The sequence below is a fragment of the Pezoporus flaviventris genome, unplaced genomic scaffold, assembly GCF_033815535.1.
Source record: "Pezoporus flaviventris isolate CSIRO_AGI_PZ_B2104156 unplaced genomic scaffold, CSIRO_AGI_Pfla_v1 ptg000007l, whole genome shotgun sequence".
NCBI classification, from domain to species: domain Eukaryota; kingdom Metazoa; phylum Chordata; class Aves; order Psittaciformes; family Psittacidae; genus Pezoporus; species Pezoporus flaviventris.
Genome location: NW_026892555.1, coordinates 70,279,095 through 70,301,220, shown reverse-complemented (window position 1 = coordinate 70,301,220; position 22,126 = coordinate 70,279,095). Strand labels below are relative to the sequence as shown.

General features: G+C 38.0%; 1 long non-coding RNA gene across 2 annotated transcripts in view; it reads left to right on the top strand.

Annotated features, from left to right (window-relative positions):
• The window catches only part of LOC133266399 (uncharacterized), a 48,258-nt gene that overhangs the window by 11,757 nt on the left and 14,375 nt on the right, over nt 1-22,126 (top strand). Inside the window, exon 3 of one of the 2 annotated variants that reach the window (XR_009742371.1) lies at nt 12,524-12,819. The exons of the other annotated variant lie outside the window; for it this stretch is intronic. This is a non-coding gene — a long non-coding RNA (uncharacterized LOC133266399). Of the gene's footprint in view, nt 1-12,523; nt 12,820-22,126 lie in introns of those variants that run through there. 2 annotated transcript variants of the gene reach the window in all.

Sequence of the window (22,126 nt, the reverse complement as noted above, 5' to 3'; positions counted from 1 at the left end):
TTGTGCTTATAAAGCAGGAAATACTGAGATTAAACACTACTGTCCTGCTTTAAAAATTAATGCCTGCAATATTACACAACCACACTTTAGAAAAGTGCACATCTGACAGGTGTCAGCTTCCCTGAGGAGTCATCACAGGGCTATGAAAATAATGAACTAAACAGCAATGATTAAACAGTCATTTTGATAAAACTATAACCATTTCAGAGAAATAATGTCATGTAAAGAAAAAACAAAGTTATATAAAACTGAATATAAGATGGTATTAACAGTGAGGTACACCAGTTAAAAATACAATTTTTATGTAAGAAAGTAAGAGCAATAAAATTCAGTAGCATGAACAGGCAGAAGTTTAATAAAGACTGAGCTTCTGTTTCAGAAGAAATTTAACGTTTCCACAACAGTGGAGTTAGATTGCTCTGTGATACCCATTTCTCTCCTTACTTTTAGAAATATTTTGGGACAAGTATTTAAAATGAATACACTATTTTTATTTTTATTTTTTTAACTAGAATTTTCTAGCAGACTTTCTGCTGAAAGAAGTCTTAAGTGGCTCCTGCCATAGGCACAGACATGATCAAGTATATTTAAATTTAAATTGGAAAAATATATTGGTGAAGTGTGGCAGATACCACAATTTAGTTTCCTTACTCATTTATACTTAGTTATCTGTTCAATATTTTTCAAATATCACCTGTTTGATGTGATTTGCACTCAGAATGATATAATGAAAATACATGGTAATTTTCCCTCAATTCAATTTCCCCAAGAAATCCCAGTGAAATGTTCAGATTACTTTTGGGTGTAAATTAGAAAGAAAAATAAAGGCCAAATACCTATAGGAATCTTTTGTAAAATTATGAGCTTATGGTAACATCACAAAATTCTTTTGCAGCCTTCTAGCACTCTGATGCTTATTTCTCTTTTGTTTTTTTATCCTAGATGCAATATTAGGAGAAGATTTTATGAAATTAGTTGCATTCATTCTCAGAAAAAGATCTGTTGGTTTTAGCTAGTTAAATGCAACAAGTATGAGTGTACTTTTTGCTATAGTTGCTATACTAACTATGGAGTACTTTTAATATACTTGTTACTATAGTGTAGTTATAACTACTAAACTATTCATCTTTTTAAAGGAAAGTATCGAGAAGCTTGTATTTTCATGTTATGCTGTCAAGCATAATAATAGCAACACTGAATTGCTTCTATCCTGAAAGGAAGGGCAAAATAGAATAATTTTGGCATGTTGTTTTTTTTTTCTTTTTTTTTTTACCCCCACGCATTCTGACAAGGTGCAATGATGTTGTCTTAGCAATTTAAAGATTTTGCCCCGCTAATGTTTGTCATGTATTTCCATAGGAATCTGTATGAAGTTGATAGTCTTCATAAAGTAGATTTCTAGGGTGATTGCAAAAAAGTGTCTAAAAAGACAGTAGATGTCTCTGCTCCAAATCATTTATTTAGTCACCTTAAAGTCCTCAGGAAAATCTGGCAGAACAGATCAGGCTTGAGTCTCCCATCTATGCAAGATGGATTCTACTGCATCAGAATGAGAAGTGCTCTGCAGAGAAGACTCTTCTAGCAGCCATTTTTCCTTGAGTTCTGACAACTGTTCCGGGGGATCGGTGAAATACTAGTGTATGCATAGACCGCAAAATATTAGCGAGATCTCATGTCTGTTATGGGTGTCAGTTTAACTCATGATCTTTTTCCACTGCCTTTGAGCTCTCAGCCAAATTTCTTTGAACTTAAAGGGTAAAAAATAATTTTCCTGAAGAGTCCAGCATGCTCAGATGTGGAAATGGGAGAGCTCACCTGCTCTAGAAATCCGGAGGCATCAGAATTTAGTGATGTTATTGGAGCTCTTGGGGCAGTCCCTTGTGTCCTTTTTCTGTAAAATTGCAGGCCTGTTGTGAGCATCCTCAGTATACTTGTGCTTTACAGGTCTATCATCTTACCTGAGATGTGGCCATTACCAAAATATCATTACATCAGGACAGATCCATTTCTGAGTCCTTAAGCAGGACTTGGGAGTCTTGGTTTTCCTCACATTTTGAGCTATGTAATTCCACGCACTAAGGGGGGTGTGTGTGTATTAGATTACTTTTGCATGTAAAGGAAAGGAGAATTAGACTTAATGAGCATGCTGCCTGAGAAATGTATCAAAATCAGTGTGTCCCTTTGTGTGCTCTATCAAATCCTAGCTATTAAATCTGTCATCAAGCAGTTGCTCAGCTTGCCAAAGGACATCTTGATCTGAAGTCCAGAGAATGAAGCATATAATTGACTCACTACTGACCAGCTGTCATAACAGCCCCCTCCTCCCTCAAACACTAATGAAAAGAAGCAAATGAGATGTCATGATTCAAACTTTTATTCTGATGACATCCCATTGTTGTGCTCTAGCACTGAGCCAAACAGAACCAAAGAGAAATCATCCTCCTCATTATGTTTTCCAAAAGCATATTAAAAACACTTGTGTGCTGATATGGCTGCAGGCTCAGACTGAAACTTCAGAGAAGCAGCCAATATGCTGTTTGAGATAATGGTAATGTATGCAAAACAGAAAGAAAAAGATGCTGTCCTAGAAGCCTGGAAAAAAAAAACAAAACACACTTTTAATACACCTGAAGAATCAGACATGTTATTGGCAGAATATTTGTGATGATCTATATATTGGCCATTATATGGTCTGTCTATAGAATATAACTGAATTAATTCACTTCATGGTCTCACTTTTTAGCTGGATACCCATATAAAGTTAAATACCAGCCACAGCTTAGACCTGCTACAGCATACAGATAAAATCCAGACCTACTGTCAGAACTCCCCAGTGACAATTTCCTCCAAGTAGGAGAGAAGAAGCATCTTTCCTGGAAGTCGTGGATGCCCCACCCCTGGATGTGTTCAAGGCCAGGTTGTATGGGGCTTTCAGCAACCTGGTCTAGTGGCAGGAGGGCTGGAATTAGATGATCTATAATGAAACCTGCCTAGGAATGTCCTCTGGACAGGGTTGTTTGTAGTTTGTTTTGTTCCTCCTTCCCTTCTTCCCTGCCCTCCACCAACTCCAGTTATACAGTGAAATAGAAAATATGACAACATCATTTTAAAATAGGGAACATGAGGTGTAGATGTGTTGTCAGAAAGCCCAGGCTTTCTTTTCTAGCTCTGGAAAGTCTTGCCCTGCCAGCAGAGGCTGTATGGCCTTGGAGTAGCCTAAGCCTTTGCAGGTTCTACCTCTGAAACAGGCTTGTATAAGCACTTCATGGCTCCTGGGGGAGAAATTGCATTCCTTTCAGACTCTGAGACAATTAAAACAAAAGGTTGAGAGGGGAAAGAAATGAAGAATAAAAAGTGATTTTTGTAAATTCATGTTGTACCTCTGTCAATTATTGCCTTATGTTTAAAAGAATTGATTGAAAGCTACAACTTCGATGCTACTAAAGCTGACTAAACAAGATCAACAACAAAAGGCAAACTGTTTCTGTTTTGTAGAGGGTTTTAAATATGAAGTTATATTAAAATTTTATCATTCTTAGCATTCAAGAAAAATGTTTGAAAAAATACATATAAGTGCAGAAACAGACATCTTTTATGTTTTTTCTGAGATACCATATTCTGCAGTAGATCCATTGTTGAGTTTTCAGATAATGAAGGTAGATTGTTTTTAATGATTTCTGTCAGGTGAATTAGAGATGATTTATCACTGTTTTCTCTGAAACAACTGAGTGTAGAATTAAGTCTATTGCTTTGTTGTAGGAGAAAATTGTCCTAGTATTGGATTCATCATGCTCAGACCAACATAGTGTTTGTGTAATTCCAGTCACTTCATGTTTATTTTTTATGTGTGGAGTTTTGGATTGGAAATGAATCAGCATTTTGGTTCAGATTGATCTGAATTTCAGCAGGCACAAGAATGCTATTCAGAATTTTCTACTAAATAAAACTCGGTTAATGGGAAAACCTTTCCCAACAAAAAACCAAAACAAATAAACAAACAAGATTCCATAACCAAAAACCCAAAATGATACCTGGGTTCTTGAGTGTAAATTACAGACACAAATGGCTTGGCTCTCCCAGCCTGCAGATTATGGTATTCCTCTAAACCCCCACTACAGTTATGTTCTTGTGGGTTTTTTTTTGTTTTGTTTTGTTTTACCAAAACAGTGGTTACTCTTTGAGAAAATAATTGGAACAATCTTTATTCGTGAGGTGAGAATTCAACTTCTTCAGAGGAATTTAAATAGCAAGTGCGGATAGTTGTCTTTCTGATACTTGATAAATGGAAAAAAGACTTAGTTATCTTGAGGTGAGATTGCTTTTCAGAGAGGATGACATGCATTACCTCAAGGACATGTTTCAGAAATTCCCTATTCTTTATCCAGAGGTGATGATAGTTCTCTTTATCAGAGAAAATTGGCAATTGGAAAAGAAAAGATCCATTATTTTTGTGTTTGAGGAGAGGCTGTAATTGGTTTGCTTCTGCAGAGGACATTGGAATAGAGTGCCTTCTGCAGAGAAGGAAGATTTTATCCAGTGAGACTTCCAAATTCTTTTCAGTTTTGTGGTAAACTTCCTGTGCTCTTAATCCTTATCATTGATTTAAACATTAAATGAATGTGAGCTCCTTAACAAACATGTCTATTGGGTAGTCAACATGAGAGTGAAATCACTTTCACTCTCGAAAACCTCAGTCATTATGAGAGCAGCAGAATTAATGTCTTTCTTTGGATTTGTGTCTTGTCTGCCTGTTGCCTGACCCAACCCCCTCTTGTGTTCTCCTTTTACCCTTCTCAGCATACCTACATCTCCCCTTGCCATACTTCCTGCTGTTTCTGTTATTTCTTCTCCTTCCCACCGAGTTGCTTTCCTTGGCCAGTCAAGCCATGGGCCATAGGTCCTGTGCCCAAGCCTGCACTACGGAGGGGGCCTTGCTGGGCAGCTTTTACTGCCTGACTTCCCTGCAGCAAGAGGGAGCAGAGCTCATGCTTCCCCTTCCCTTCCCTGTAGGGCACTAATTCAGTTCTGTCTTCTGTCAGGCATCTGTTTCTTATTCCTGATACCTCTACCTTGGCCACATTGAAATTGACCAAGGGAATGAAAAGTAGTATTAGGAGAAAGCTAGCAGATGGAAAACAGTGATATAACCCTCCCTTTTCATTAGAGAATCAGCGTAAAAATACAGACGCCCTGCTTCTTCCCTTTCTCCCCACCTCTTTGTGGAAGGAATTTCTTCATTACTTTGTAGCGTGAAAACAAACTGATATGTTCTCAAGATGTGAGTCAATACAGCAGAGCAGACTGTTACTGTTATTTTAAAGGGATGCTGCTTTCATACATGGTCTCCTGCAGGTTAATAACAAGCTATTTGAACTTCATCATACCATGGAAGACACCTCAGGACTTTCTAGAAGACAACTTTTAGACTCCCATGATGCCTAGGAAAGCTGGAAAAGCAGTATACTAACTCAACACATAAATGATCCTGTTTTATACTAATTCCATAGCCAGTGTTGCTTAGGTTTTGGGATTATCTATCCTTTGCATTACCTTAATCTGAACAGAGGTTGTTGTCCCTTTCTGATAAATAACCTTTTCTGCAATCCAATTTCCTGCCCTCAGTATGTTTAGTCTATTGGCAGGCAAGTTTATGTTGCACAACCTCTGTGCCAGCCCTTGTGTCCCCTAGACTTGCTGCTCTTTGGCATGTGGCAGTGGCTTCTAGCTATGCAAACAGAGTGAATGTGTCCCAGAACCAGCAAAAGGCAACTTCTGTCTTGAGTTTCTACTGGGGGTGAGCAGTTGTGAAGCTGCCTCAGCAACCTTGCCACAGGCTGAGAAAGTGAAATAAATCAGATTCCTAGCAGTAAGGAAGGTTAGTTATGGGAAGAGTGGCTAATCAAAAACACCTTTGTAAACAGTCAGCAGTTCTAAAAGAGATGGGGCACACTCAGTAACTTCCAATAGACTGTTTCTGGACAAGCTGTTTGTCAGTTTGCAGTGATAAACGCTTATAGTGTGGATGTGCTAGGAAAGGACTTCTTCTTTAAGCTATAAACCTGTGTGGCTTGATAGGATCAAAGAAAGAAAGAACATGTTTTTTCATTCTTCTGTCTTGGGATTGGAGAACTCTTAAACCTGTTTCAAAACTAATAGTGAAGCTAACCACTTCTGCAGGTGTACTTAAAAATGGTGAAAAAAAGAGATTATTCCAGAGTTCCAAATTAATTAATTGATATTTTTCTTTGCAGAATTTTATCAGTATAGATTTAGTTAGATTAATATTCAGGTTTTAATATTGTGGGGATTAATTATATGCTGCAAAGATATCTCATTGTAATATGCTTATCTAAAACCATTTTTCGAGTCTGGATGTTATGTAATTTAATAAGATATTACAAAAACTGACTTCAAGATTTCAGTAAGTTATTTACTGTTGGAATAAAACAACAAAATGGCCTTATGTTTGTTTGGCACCTCTGAAAGTATTGGCGGTCACTCACACTACTCTGAAGGTAGACACTCTGTTCTGGCCTACAATTTCATACACAGAAGCTATTCAATATTCTCCCACTAAAATTCTTGCTTCTGGTTCTTGGCTGCTAAAAATAATTTTTTCTTGACAAAACAGAAGTAGATAAGCACAACAAAGAGAATTAATAGAAGACATTTACTGTGTAGGAGAGGATACTAATCATAGAATAAAGGAAAAAAATATATGTCACCTTCTGGTATAAATTCATTGCTCTACCATATGTCTTTTAGCTATGATAAAATTTCTTCAGCAGCTTCATTTTTTTTTTTTTTTTTTTTTGTTGAGCATGTATTTTATAATCTTTTCTTACTCTGAGCATATTATTTAACAGGCAGTATTTCTTTGTTATTTTATATGGTATTCAGAATCTTGAGTGATTGGTTTATGAATAAAGGATAAAACTTTTGCTTGAAGAGAATAAGTCCGTTCTTACACTATCATATATCTATTCTGTCAATGAGGGTAACAGTAATAGCACTACTATCCATTAAATCATCACTCTTCCTTTCCTTGTCTAGAGTTTCATACTGCTTCCCATTACTGTACTGTCAAGAATAAGTTCTGTGGAAAAACAGCTGGTAAAAATGGAATACCTTTCATATCTTCAGTTGCAAGATAAGAGTTGAATTATGATTGTGTGAGAGATTCATTTGGCCCTGCTTTTGATAAACAGAAGACCCTCATCTCCCTCTGTGAAACTGCAAATGATAGATGCAGGCCACATTTGACATTTCTCAGCCTCCTCAGGAGTCCTGAGTCTCCTTAAAGAGTTTTACAGATATCACAGACTTAAATATCTTAAAACCCCTCTAGGTAGTAGGAGTATGGCATAAGTATCTTTCTTTGTGTTGGAAACCTGGTCTGCCAGTTCAGGAGCAAAACTGCAGTTTCAGTGGAGGCTGGGGGAGGAGGATGAGTCTGAGAGAGTATGGACAGATTATGGGGAGTATCATTAGATCTGAGCTTTCTAAGATGCTGACATCTGAGCTGTTACTCCAGGCTCCATTTCCTGGCCTGTGGTGGGGTCTTCCAATCAATGCCTTTGCTCCACTGAAAGCAGGTGTTTTAAAGGTCTTTCTGCAGACTCTCAAGAAAGCTTGAAATGATCAGCATGGACTTGGTGTGAATGTTGAGAGATGGAAATCGGGACAAGCGAATCCCCCCACCCAGCACTGCATGCTCCTTCTTCACACTGTCTTGGGAGTCAGCTGCTTGAAAATTTTTTGATGGTCATTTCGGCATGCTCTTTAGTAAGCATAGCATTTGGTCACTGTAGTGGCCGTTATTTCTCCACAGGTATGAATGGATAATGCCATTAATGGGAATTATTCCATAAGAGCAGAGCCATGCTTTCTTTATTAGGAAGGTGATGACCTAAAAACATTACATTGTGCTACTGCTCACAGTTTCATGGGATAGATATATTTTGTTTTAAATACTCCTCCTTATTAGAACTCAATAATATAGTTAAGTTAGAAATCTGGAATTTATGTAGGGTAGGGCAAGGGAAGATGACAGAACCTCTTTTTTAATTTCTTTAAGAACAAAGAATAATTCAGAACAGCACTGAGCTGCCACATCACAGGCAGAGTTTTACCTTTGAAGTTATGGAGTTGTCTTTCCAGAAGCAGTGAGGACTGCTGGTAGCTCAAGTCTGCCAGCTGCTCTAGTCAGAGAAATTTAGCATCTGGATTTGGATTTACCAACCATTTCAAGATAACCTTTTTCACTTTAAGCTAAAAGGAAAAAAAGAGGGGGGACAACACACAAAGGAGAACTGCTTGCAGTCTAACTTTGTACTTTCTGTGCACAATCTACTGTTTCAGATGGCTAGCCCTGATGTATCTGTAGAAAATTCAGTCGCTTGCTGTTTTTGGTTTTTTTTTTTTTTGTTCCCTTGGGCAGGCCTCCAGAACATTGTTACAATCTTTTTGGTTATATAATTACCTAGATAACTTCAGGTACCTTAATAGCAAAAACAGCCTTGAAGGGAAAGCAACACAGTGTTTATCAGTGAAGCTGCTACATCTCCTTCAATAAAATCCCCTTTCTTTTTTCTTTTTTTTTTCTTTTTCCTCCTGAAATGGCTATACTTAGAGGAGAAAGACAGCTTTGGCTTCTGTGTCATTCTTTGGGTCTTTAGTGCCTAGTGCTTCTGCTGAAGGACTTTCTGGAAGAGTCCATAATGATTTAATGTCCTCACAAAAATCAAGGCCAGAATTATTCCTGGTGCATATTGTGTGGCTTTTCAAACCCACTGGATGTATGCAAATGTGTCATGCCAAAGTGACAAGGATTGTATAGAAATTTTTCATGCTGTTTGATCCTCAGAAGGTGTTCTGAACTAATAAAGTTTGCAGTGCCTTGCAGAAGAGACATATATAAAGCTTTGTACCCTTGTATGGTCTTTCACCCAGTGCTTTAATACATCTATATCTATAGCAAGTCCCTTGAAAAATCTTTCTTCACCTCCTATGAAGAAAGAACTAAGGAATAAAGTGTGGATATGTAGCTATGTATGAGATCCAGATAGATTAATTCAGAAGACTTGATGGCATTGAGAACTGAAACTGCAGATACAGCTGGGAAGAGACAAAGCACTGCTTGTAATTTGCAAGAGGATGCTTGCAACTGCTTATTACAGATACTACATCTATTTTACCCACGTTTTCTAAAGTCTTGATTGCAAGAGTACAAGAATTATGGAGCTTTTGGCCAGATAGTTCAGATAATAAATATGCATTAAATATCTTATATGGCTTATATTTTTCATTAACTTAAATAGTTTATTTAATATATTTTGTTATCATCTTCTTTTCTGCAGCATTCAATGAAATCTAATCTAAAAGTGAAAATCAGGAATAGCTAAATTTGGATGTTGAAAATGACAGCTGCTTTTGTTTTTGCAAAGATAATAACTTTTTATAACAAAATTATATATATTTTAAAGTGAAAAGGAAGATAAGACTATTGAGTTTACTTCAGATCGCATCAGCTTTAGCAGGAAAGACTAGTTTCTAAGGCTTTATCTGGGATTATCAGTCTAGATATTCCTATTTTTTTTAGCATCTTGGTATTTGTTGCTATGAAGACTGTCAAGTGTCTTATTGATCTCCATTAAGGTTAAAGTTGTGTACACATCTCAGCATAGCTCTTTTTCTTATGTCTGCCCCATATGCCCCCTTCACCAACTTCAGGTTTGCTGCTTTCAGTGAAGGAAAAGCACTACAGGCAAGTTGGGGAAAAGGTGCAGGAAAATGGAGTGCAAAAATCTACTCCTTGCTGCTGGAATACTGAATTGATGACAGTAGCATCACGCCAGTTTCCAGGAAGGAGTGAGGTGGGAGAGGGAAAATCAACCAGTGTACAGCAAATTGAAAGGGTCAGCACAGTGATCTACACAACAGTCTACATAGATGCCCTGGTATTACTGTAAAACCTGCACCTAATCATTTTCATTGTTGTTCATTAGTCTGTAAACCATGCACTGTGTGTACCACAAGTAACAGGATTGACTTGTAACCCTGGCTAGGGAAAAAAGCTGCACAACTATTTTGGAGGTGACATATATTTTAAACTAAACCAGTGAAGCTATAACTTAAAGGAAATTTGAGATTCATTGAGTGCCAAAAATACACACACAATTTGCTGATGAAAAATCATGCTAGGAAGTCGAAGGCTGCTTGAAGCCTTAGTTGAATTTGACTTTGCAGTGCATTGCTACCCAGGAAGATTATTTATTTCTGTGTTATGGTAGCTGGTGAGATTTATTTCTGTGTTACAGTAGCTGGTGAGACACTGTATGTTACAACTGCATAGTACTGTGAAGAAAGACACTGTGACAGCAGAGACACAGTACGTATATTTAAGAAAATGAGGCACTAATATCCTGTTAACAACAGATGATTATGAAAAAATGTATTCCCTGAGGCTACAAAGAAATTCAAGAATGAAAATGAGCAATAATTCTCCAGTTTATTATGGCTGCTTAAAAAGTGATCCCAAAAGGAATCTCTCATCATTTCTTCAGCAATGACTAAATATATAGTTTTGTTATAAAGGGTGTTTTTAGTAACAGTTGGAGATTTGTCGTAATGTAATGGGCTGAAGTCTTTTAAATAAAAAGTTGTGATAATAGCAGTGCCAGATGCAAATATTATGCTATAGCAACTGGCAGATGATAGCTACAAATAACATTTTCTGGGAGTTTCAAGTAATATTACATGATGTCCTGGGCTTGGCTTGTCAAAGATCGTAACTGAGTGCTTCAAAGTTGGCTAAACAAGACTGGTCACCTAACAAACGTAAGTTTCTCTGAAAATCCTAACCAGAAAAAATTGTGGTAGCATTAGTGAAACTTTGCATGTGAAGAATTAATGTATGAAGTAGGAAGGCTGAAAATAAGAGGGAAAATTACCTTTCCAGAGATCAATATAATCATCAGTAGTTAAATGAGATAATGCATTATTAAAGTGGCTGTATACTAGGAAATTCATTATTAGGCTACTTGCTCACCAGTAAAGATGTGTTGTGGTTTAAGGCCCGCTGGTAACTCAAAACCATGCAGCTGCTTGCTCACTCCCCAGCCTTCTTCTTCCCCCTGCTCCTGGAGGGATGGGGAGGAGGATTGAAAGAACGTAACTACCATTGGCTGAGATAAGAACAGTCCAGTAACTAAGGTATAACACAAACCACAATCCAGTAACTAAGGTATAACACAAACCACTACTGCTGCCACCAGTAATAATAATGATAAGGAAAATAACAAGGGGAGTGAACATAAAATTAAAAGGGGAAAAGAATAAGCACAAATGATGCACAATGCAATTGCTCACCACCCGCCTACTGATACCCAGCCTGACCTGAGCAGCAATCTGGGCCTTCTGGGTGACTCCCCCCACTTTATATACTGCGCATGACGTGCTGTGGTATGGAATACCCCTTTGGCTAGTTTGGGTCAGGTGTCCGGTGTTTGCTTTCTCCCAGTTTCCTGTACCCCTTGTCACTGGCAGAGCATGGGACTAAAAAGTCCTTGATTGGTGTAAACATTACTTAGCAACAACCCAAAACATTGGTGTTATCACCATTGTTCTCGGACTAAAGTCAAACACACAACACTGCACCAGCTACTAAGAAGGGGAAAAATAAATGTTACAGCTGAACCCAGAACAAAATGTTGTACAGTATTACTAAACCTGACAAGGGTATGCATTGTGATTGAACTATGACAGCGTCTACAGGTGTCCTGAATTTTACTTGGGACACTTAGCTTGGAGAGCTGGCTGTTTCTGAGTGTCTATGGGGTGGGAGTCAGAAGGCCTAAATGAGATTATGCTCCTAAACAGCAGGATGTAGGTGAAAAAAATGTTTGCTTGTTTTTTTCGTACAGGGCTTGGTTCTCCACTCCCATTTTTAAAGTACAGCTTTAAATACAGCAATACCCCTTACGTTAAATTACATTGCAATTAATATGCCAGGCACTGTTTTCCTAAATGAAATATGTTGATATGTAACTTAATACTAGCTGTCTTGGTTATTGTGGTCTTTATCATAGCAAACATGTAAAATTGCACATGATAAGTCTCAGTGATAGAATAGGAGAAGAATTAGAGCTAGTAAACAGAGTGAGATTTCTGCCATTATAGACAATTTCTCTACTATAATTTCCCTGAAATAGTCATTACCGCTGATTTTACTTATCTACTCTTGCTCTTTTACGTTTGTTTTTATTTGCCTTCTGTATCCATGCAAAGATAATTGAAACAGATTGTATGTCTTTGCTATGGTACACGAATCTGCCATAATATATTTATATTGTGGTGCATGATTAACTTGTTAAGTCACTGGAAAACAGTTTCTTCAGTGGAGGTTCTTTAAACTCTTACAATTCCCCTATTAATGGCAAGAGAGCAACAACTGCTGTAATTGTCTTATGTGATACAATGACCAGGGAACATCACTCTGGACCCTTCTTTTTTATTTATTTAGGAAGTTAGTGTTTGTTGCTGTGGTCTCTGATGAGTGCCCTATTGATCTTCTGTGAGATAAAGGCTGATGTATGACAAAATACCCCATGGGCCATGTGTTGTTATTCATCTGCAAGTAGAGCGACCAATTAAAAATCATCTCCCCTGTGAGAGGTCATCTGGTACTGCTGTAATACTGAATTTTCTGGAAGCAGCTGGGGTTAAGAAGGTAGATGTACAGGCCATGATGAGATATCTACATCCTGGCTAAAGTATAGAATTTGTACATTTGACTTTGTCATTTACAACCCCTCCCCAAAATATGTGTGAGAGCTGTTCTTAGGAAATGCGTTACTGATGGCTGTGAAAGAGCCTTAACCTTATGATTATGGTGCAGAAAGACTTTTGGAAGCTGGTGGGAAGGGCACCCAGTCCATACAACAAAATGTATGAGACAGCCCTAGCTTTTCTGTCAGATTTCAGTAGCTGTTCTCAATGAGCAGTCTGATTTAACACGTGTCAGAAGGATTTGGGCATAATTTTCCTCCTGCCTAAAGGTTCCTAGAGATTTCCCTTGTCTAAAGGGCTCAGCCATATCTTTTATGCTGCTTGTTGGCTGAAATGACAATTACACATTAGCTGCATCTTCCTCCTTCCAACAGTGTCAGAAATACGGAGCTATAGATAGTATGGAATAAAATGACAATAATTTTAGCCTTTCTTACAGAAAGTCATGGCTTTCTCTTACACAGGATTTAGCAGGCATCTCTGATATTCTTTTTCCTCCCTCCCTCCCTCCCTTCCTTCCTTCCTTCCTTCCTTGCTCCTTCCTAATAGCTTGGTATTGTAATTAACATTATTCTTCAAAGGTTGGTATTTTCTTAGTTTAACCAAAGCAGTGTCATAACTTCTAGTTTTATTATTCTACTTTTTATATTTTATTGATTTTATTTAGTAAATTAAATACTGAGACATTATCTTCTAATGTAAAATTCTGGCAAAATATATTTATTGTCTTAATAGAGGAACTAAACGGAAGATTAAAATGCACATGGGGTGAACTGCCTGAAGAGAGCAAACTCAATAAACTAGTTTATTACTATAATGCTGTATTCTGGAACAAATTTTAAAAGTCTGTTAGCATACATAAAAACATTGTTAACTCTGTTTTTAAAATGATTCTGAAACCTGTTCAGCAGAAGAGCTGATGTTTGAAAAGTTAGGTGACCTGCATGAAAATTGTAGGGGTTTATGATTGCCTATTTGTTGCCACCTTCTTTTTTGTTTCATTACACTTCTGGATGTACGCTTCATTGATGTACATAGCTAGCATTTGCAGAATCCTCTAAGGTCTTAGAATCAATTCATATAGTGCTGTAGTTAGTTTCAAAAGTTTATAAGCAAAGCGTAAAAAATACTTCCTCTGAGTATGTAATTTTTGTGTTCATTGATTATTTGTTCATTATTTTTGAAGCAAGAGAATATAAATACAGCTCCCAAATTATGTTTTCTCTCTCACAACTACTTTAATGTAAAGCAAAAGACATACTTTCCTCATGATGGCCTTCAAATGAATCTAAATTAAAGGTGATACTGTTTCATGGAGTTTTATAGTACTGTTCACTAAAGATCTCTATATGTCAGTGAGGCTATGCGGTTATTAAAGAATACATGTATGTATAGTTTTATATATGTAATTCATACACAGTATTTATATTGTAAAGGAAGGAGAGGCCAGAACATAATTCTATTGTAAGTACTATACCAGAGAGATGACAGGCTTGTGAATTGATCAACAGGAATAAAACACAAAGGCAAGTAGATACAAAGACCCTTGTATGTTACTCTTCTTGCTTGTTTCTCTTGTACCTCTTATGCAGAGATTTCCAATTCCAGATTTTGTAAACAAAACTCATAGCAAACCTTTGTGAATTCAGCCTAATTGTTTTAGGAGAAAACAGTTGAATCACACCATGAGCCATTCCTGTTAGTCATGAATTTCACTGTTCTTATTACGAGGACAGTACATTTTTCAGAAGTTTTCTGCCAGGCCCTGGCCCCTGGCCAGGCCTAAGGGGATGGGGATGACAGCTTTGAGTCCTAGAACCCATGGGCAGTGGGGATCTTAGTGGGAGTGGGCTGTGAGAGGGAATCCCTCCTTGCTTAGAGCTGCTGCAGGCTCAGCCCTCAGTCCCAGTCCATGCCACTTGCCTAGCTGATTGTCAAGGGGCTGAGGTCCAGGGCCGAATGCCCGTCTGGTGGTCTTGTGTCCCCTGTGGCCCCAGCTCCCCTGACTGAGGGCCAGCCCCACTCCTCGGCTTCCTGATGTTTCCTAACCAGTTTTTTTCTTGATGACTTTAGATGCAGTTATATGGATGCTCTCCCCCAGTAGATAGTCAGACCTAGATTATATTGCCCAATTCTATAGCATTTGATAAAGTGAAGAATTTGAAAAGCATGCCAAAGAGATAGCAGATCAAGAGAAAGGCACCATCTGTTAGAAGGCGAATTTGAAAAGAAAGACTAGAAATATTTTAAATTTACTGTAAAAAAACCTTTAAAGGTTTAGTTCATCTGTTTTCCAAAGACCTCTCAAGGCAAGCTTCTTTATAAGCTAGTATTCTTAAGTCTGCACTGAACAGATCTGTTACCAAACTCTAGCAATGAACCCAGTGTTTTGGGTTCATTGCCTTTGCAGTTGCAACAGGAACAGTCAAGCATTTCTACTTACTAACATAAACAGTGAATTCACATACTGGGCTTGTGTATGTCTGTTAAGCGGCTAATCTTGGTTGGAACAGTTGTTGATGTGGGACAAATGAAAATGAACAGATGTCTTCAGTGTTTTAATATAAGAATACTTTCTAGGAAATGATGATAAAAGGGATCATTTGTTTTCAAATGTGTCCACTGGAGAAATATGTATAGTTTTACATTCACCCATATTGTACATTCAGTGTTCTCAGCATATGTACACATTTGGGCCTCTTGTACAGAAAGCCATTGGGATGCATACAGGCAGTATAGTTGTACTTATGCATATATCACCAGGATATTTGTGATATTCTGAATGTAAGTATTTTGCCCTAAAATCAGTGTGGAAAAGATGAGATACAATGACTGTATCTACACCCTGTTATACGATCCAGGTGGTACCCTTACCACAGCTGTCCAGTCCAGTGCCAATGAAGTAGCTTGGAGAATACCTCAGTTCTTTTGTCAGGGAGAAATCTCAGGAGAAACAGAGAGCCTCCAGGCACACTCCACTGCAGTGTGACCCACATGCACCTTAGAGCACCTTAAATTGGTCAATACTGCATGATCATCATCCCCTCTCCACCTCTGAATCCCCATGCTTTTTGTTTTTTTTTTTTTGTTTTTTTTTTGTGTGTTTTTTTTTTTTTTTTTTTAGGGCGAAGAGGGATAGAAGCTCTTGAATTTTAGGAAAGAATAATTCACATACATGTTTTAGCCATTTCCTGGGGAAAGATAGCTGATATTAAGGCGCTTTGCCATGTGGAGATAGAAGAAGATGGTTTAACCTGAAATTGATGGAGAGATTGCTACTGATTTCCATTTATAACTGCAACTCATTTAACTGAGACATAATTTAGGTACAGCCAATCTGTAAATACATTAATTAGAATAAACCCACTAACTCATTATTTATCATTTGGTTCTTTCTTGTTATTCACATACTTCTAGATCAGCTCAGAAATACAGGTAGGAAGTGGGCCCAGCAAGTACAATTTAGTTACTTTATTCCATCTTTTTTGGCACACACAAAAGTAAAACAGTCAGCAGGCCATTGCATTTCCTTTATTTAATAAAACTGCATATAAATGACACAATGAAAAATGCTTGCATGCAAATTCTTTAGGAGACTGGCAAACAATGTTGGATGATGCTCTCAGGTGCACATTTGGATGTCATTCACTTAATACTCATTATATGAAAGGCACTGTATAAAACTAGAGTCCCTTCCATTCTGCTTTGCTCGTGTATTTTCCCTTGCATCACAGAATACAGGTAGACAGTGTATAGTTGGGTGGGGCTGCCAAGGAGATACATTTTTATATTAATAAAATGTCATTGCGGTTCCACTGCCTCTATACTCCTGTCTGTGAACATATTAAGTATTTAAAAATTAATTATATTTATGGTTCTTTACTGAGTAATCATCTGGGCAATCTCTTTTGGTTTGTTTTGTTTTTTGGTTTTGGTAAAACTTACTACAGTTAGTGGTATACATTTGCATTTTCCCACTTGACCACGACAAGGAAAAAAAGTGCTTCACAAAGTAGCTTGAGACTTAGCAGGGTGAGGGTAAAAAGAGCATTGTGTCTTCTCCAATAGGTGTGTCTGGTTTGAAACATGGTCTTGCAACATAAAATCTCGAGGTAGCCTTTCACAGATCGGCTGTCTGTGACAGCAGATGTAACTGGTTTCTTTCTGTTGTGGAAAATAGGCAGAGAACGTATCATGTAGGGCAACAGGTAGCATACACAGAAGCTTTCACATCAGATGTGATATGATGTGCTAGGCCCCAGCAGTAATTCATTCTCAGGAACTGATTTTAATTGCTGCTGTGGACTCCTGTCCTGCATTGTCTCTACACAGAGCCTGGCAACTAAGTATACAGAGTCCCTCATGTCAAAAGAATGTTTGACTGACTGCTGAAAAAAATGAATTATTTGAATGTCATATGTAGCAGCATGTTCTTCCAGTTTATGGAATTCAAACTGTATTTGTTGAAAAACTAAGACTAAGCAGAATTTTTTATATTTAAAAGATGTTTTTGTATACCATATGAAATGAATAAAAAAAAGGCAACATAGCACATTGTTATACATGCCAAGAAGCATACCTGGGCTTTACCTTATAGGGGCTGAAATATGTGCCACTATCAAAGCATAACCAGTCTTAGATCACTAGTGGGAACTGACTTGGTCCAAGTAGCTTAAACAATTTATTTCCTCACACACTAATGAACATGTACAAGTTCTTATTCACTTGTCAGCTTTTTGGTTTTTACGTTTTGTTTTCCTTTCCACCCCCAAGGAAACATCAGGGTTTATAGCTAAATTGACGAACAGATGCATATAAAGTTTAAACAAATGTGGCATAACGCTCCCCCAGATACATACAGGCATACTATGGACAAGGCCTAACTTTTTTGTTTTTTACAAAAATACCCATAATCATGGCTGTCCTCTAAAGGTCCAGTAAGAGGTTACACGCAAATTTTATTCAGACAGTTATGATCATAGCAAAATGTATTGGAAGTGTTTTTATTGTAGAATCATAGAATAGTTAGGGTTGGAAAGGACGTTAAGGATATCTAGTTCATACCCCCCTGCTATGGGTAGGGATGCCTCCCATTACACCATGTTGTCCAAAGCTCTGTCCAACCTGACCTTGAACACTGGCAGTGATGAAGCATTCACACTTCTCTGGGCAACCATGCCAAGTCCAAGGTCCTACACATGGGTTGAAGCAATCCCAGACACAGCTAAAGGCTGGGTAGAGAAGGGATTCAGAGCAGCCCTGCAGAGAAGGACTTGGAGGGTGTTGGTCAATGACATACCGGAAGGCTGCTATGAGGTCTTCACGCAGCCTTCTCTTCTCCAGGCTGAACAGCCTCAACTTCCTCGGCCTGTCTTCATACAGGAGGTGCTCCAGTCCCCTGATCATCCTCGTGGCCCTCCTCTGGACTTGTTCCAACAGTTCCATGTCCTTTTTATGTTGAGGACACCAGAACTGCACACAATACTCCAAGTGAGGTCTCATGAAAGCAGAGTAGAGGGGCAGGATCACCTGCTTCAACCTGCTGGTCACACTCCTTTTGATGCAGCCCAGGATACGGTTGGCTTTCTGGGCTGCCAGCACACACTGAAGCCGGTTCATATTCATTTTTTCATCAACCAACACCCCCAAGTCCTTCTCCTCAGGGCTGTTCTGAATCTCTTCTCTGCCCAACCTGTAGCTGTGCCTGGGATTGCCCTGACCCATTTTCCACTGAGCAAGCTGAAATATCCAGAAGTATTTGTGATTTCAGGTAAAAAAATGCACACGCTTTGCAATCCTTTACCTCCATTTTCAGGTCACTGTCTTTGCATACAAAAAACCTCTTATCTTATATGTTCGTTTGTTTTGCTGACCCTCCAATCAAATATTTTAAAACCCATCTTTCTTTTCTTTACAGGTTTTAGAAAGTAGGATGAGTTTTTCCTGCAAATAAATAGACAGTGATAGCAGCCATGGTTCTTGTTACAGTGTGGTATAGGAATAAACCATAGATTAAGGAATAAGCTATGGTACAAGAATAAATCTACAGATTGTCTAAGTTTATGGAGTAAGCTCAGGTTTCTTCAGAGAAAAGTAGGAAGTATCTGCCCAGGATACTCTCTGTCAGGAGAGAGTACTGGGTGTTTGCTAGGGGAGTACGAGGTGTTTGATCCCAGTGAGTTGTAGGGAGAACCTATTTCCCCTTACTTCCAGGGTGGGTGCCAAAAACAAGGCATGTACTGTTATGTTTTGAGAAATGACAGAAATTTCTCCTGTGCTGTATTTAGTGTTAGTTTGAAAATGCTTTCCAGGGCTTCTGTGCACAAGAGCATTTTGCTTAAAAAAACAAACCTCAGACCCCCAGTGTATTATTTTAGATTTCAGTCAAGCTTGAATGCAAGACTGCATCATGGGCTACTCAACCCCAAGGTCCATAAGAGCAAGTAAAAGAAATTTTAAGTGGCAAGGAACAGTAAGGTTAAAAAAGTGAAAATGTTCAAATTCTGCCCCATTTGTCTAAATGTTTGTTTGTCAATGAAAGGGGCTTACTTTTAGTTTGAAGAAGGAATCAAATATCCTTTTTTACTGTGTGGATTTGGAAATAAAATTAGTTTAGGACTTGATTGGCAGCAAAAATGCCCAATTGAAATTTTATGGATCACTGATAAATGCCAGCTTCAGCGTTCCCTAGAAACTTGGAGAAATTAAACTGGGCTGTCTGGAGCTCAGTAGGCTAGCTACCTTTTTTTTCACTTTCAGACATGAGTCGATTGATTTGATGAAAAGTAATTTATTGAGGGGGAAGGGCAACAAGATAATTCCAGTGCAATGGGATGATTTGCCATCCCTACAATTGCTTTTTCTGAAATCTGAAACAGTCCTCTTCTTGGCAAGGCTATTAGGGGAGCTGCTCTCTGCTTCCCACTACTTTGGACACAGCCTTCTCTCAGGTTGTGACTTTCAGGTCCCTGTTACATCTACTACCCTGCTCACCCCAGGCTACATCCTGACAGAAGCTGGCTGCGCAGCTCAAGTCCCTTGGCTACTGCTCCCAAGGCAGTCTGACTCTGCTTCATCACACATTCAGAGTGCTTATGCTGCTGCACCTTGCTGTCACCACTCTTGGCAGCCCTGGGTAAGATTGGCAGCTGCCTCTTCAGAGGGTATTTCTGCTACCTAAACAAACACCTATGTGTAGTTCCTCACTAACAAGGCACTCCTGAAGCAGTCTTTACTGGTCCCTTTTCCTAGGTTCCCATTTTTTTGAGCAGTTGCCCGAGCCACACTTCAGCACTTTTGGTTACCCCAGACTTGTAAAAATTCTTCATAGTTACAAAATATCGTCTATTTTATACTATGGTACTTTTGCTAATAAAAATGCCTCCATTGAAACAACATTTAAAATGTTTTAGGCCTGCTCATTTGTGTATTTTTACAAATCTTTCTGTACATCATTCACCAGCTGAATATCATTTATTTTCTCTGGGCAGAGCTCGCTTTTCTAAAGCTCGATCAACTGAACCGACATCGGTAGAGGAAGTGATGTTATTTTAAATTATGGCTTGATTTTGATGCTTGAGCTCTTCACTCAAAATGGCTTTCAACTGCCTTCTTTTGTTTAGAAATACCCAAGAATCACAGCTTTTTACTACAGTTAAATTATCTTAAAATAGTTGTGTTTACAGCTTACTTTCAGTAATTTCTTTTTATTATATTTATCTAGACTCAATGTTCTTGAACCCATTAATTAAACATATATATGAGAGTTTGCTTATTTTGAGCCTAAGAATTAGAAAAAATGTTGAGGCTATTTCTGACCCAGGGCTCCCATGTGTAGTAGAAAAAATACCTCAAACACTGGTATAGAAAATCCTGATGTGTCCCTTAGGCAAACAGTTAAGCTCCTTGAATTGTAACTGATAATAGGAAATTCGGTACTGAGTTGCCAAGTGCATTTTAAAGTTTTACTGCTTTATTGTGTTACATACAAAAGTAATAATTTCCTTCCCAGCCTAGATGAGATTATAACTGTTTTCAGGGCTTTTGTATGGACAGAGTTAATTTAACAAGATTTCTGTCTCATTTCTTCTCATATTTCTCTGCTAGTGTTTCTTTTCCCCATACCCGTACTATCTCAAGAGATGCCTTAAATTATATTCAGCCTGGGTAAGACAAATAAATGGGGAGAACAAAAAGCAGCATAGTTTGCCTTAATGGAGATGAACTGAGAATTTCCTTGGAAATTGTAGTCTGAGTAAAGAATAAATTGAAGTTGTTAAAATTTCAGAAAACAATCAGCATATTCCATAACTCAGATCAAAATATTTGTACAGCCATACATGTCTTAAACAGTAATGGTTGCATTCCTATTTTTTGGAAACTAATCAACCCTTCTGTATAGTGGCAAACAGAATCTCAGATCCGGTCTTTCCTCTGTGTTATTTACTTATGCCTTCAATGACAGGAAAAAGAGATGTAAACAAGTTCACTTTTCTCTTTCTCTGTATCTCTAATTTTTGTACAGGGACCTATTCTTTAGGGCAGTGACATTAACTGCTTGGGTTTGAATATCTTTCCTCCTCTCTTTCTTTTTCTTTGTGGCAGTCCTGCAGTATCAGATTCTGAAAATCCTGGCTGTTTTAGAGAGAAAAGTTAACATTTCACCCATGTGTGTTTGTAAACCACAAACAAATAGTCTTTCTTATTCATTATTTAATACATAGAATATGACATGGAAAACAAAGAAGACAGTGAGAGAGAGGCCTCCTTGGGACACTCATAGGTATGTGGAAAGTCTATTCTCAAAGGAGCTTCTGGAAGGGTCAGTCAGGAGAACAAACAGAAGAAGAGAGTTTTATGTGACTTGCCCTAGTTTGTAGGGAAGGTAACTGAAAGAATTGAGAATAAATCACATCTGTTTTGACTCACAGGTCGCTACTCTTATAAATGGATGTTAGTTTTTGCAGCTACCTGAAAATATAATTTTTGTTGTCAGTGAAACAGGAGAGACAAAACATTCCTAAGAAAAAGCAGCTATCATACAAATGCAAAAAAAGGTTCAGCTAAATTTATGAAGGATTTGCCATGCAAATAGCTAGGTAATTTAGAGGGAATTGTATGAATTGGAAGAAGGTTTAAGTGTGAACAGTTGTATAGGTTTGATGTGCTTTGAATTTCCGGATAATTACAATCTATCAATGGAAACGTATTTTGAAATACCTGGCAAATAAGAGAATCTTTCAGGTTTCAATGGTGTTAATGAATACCTCTTGTATGTTAAGAACTTGTCTTCATGCTGCTGAAATCAACATCTTATCTGCTGAAGGGCCCAGAATTA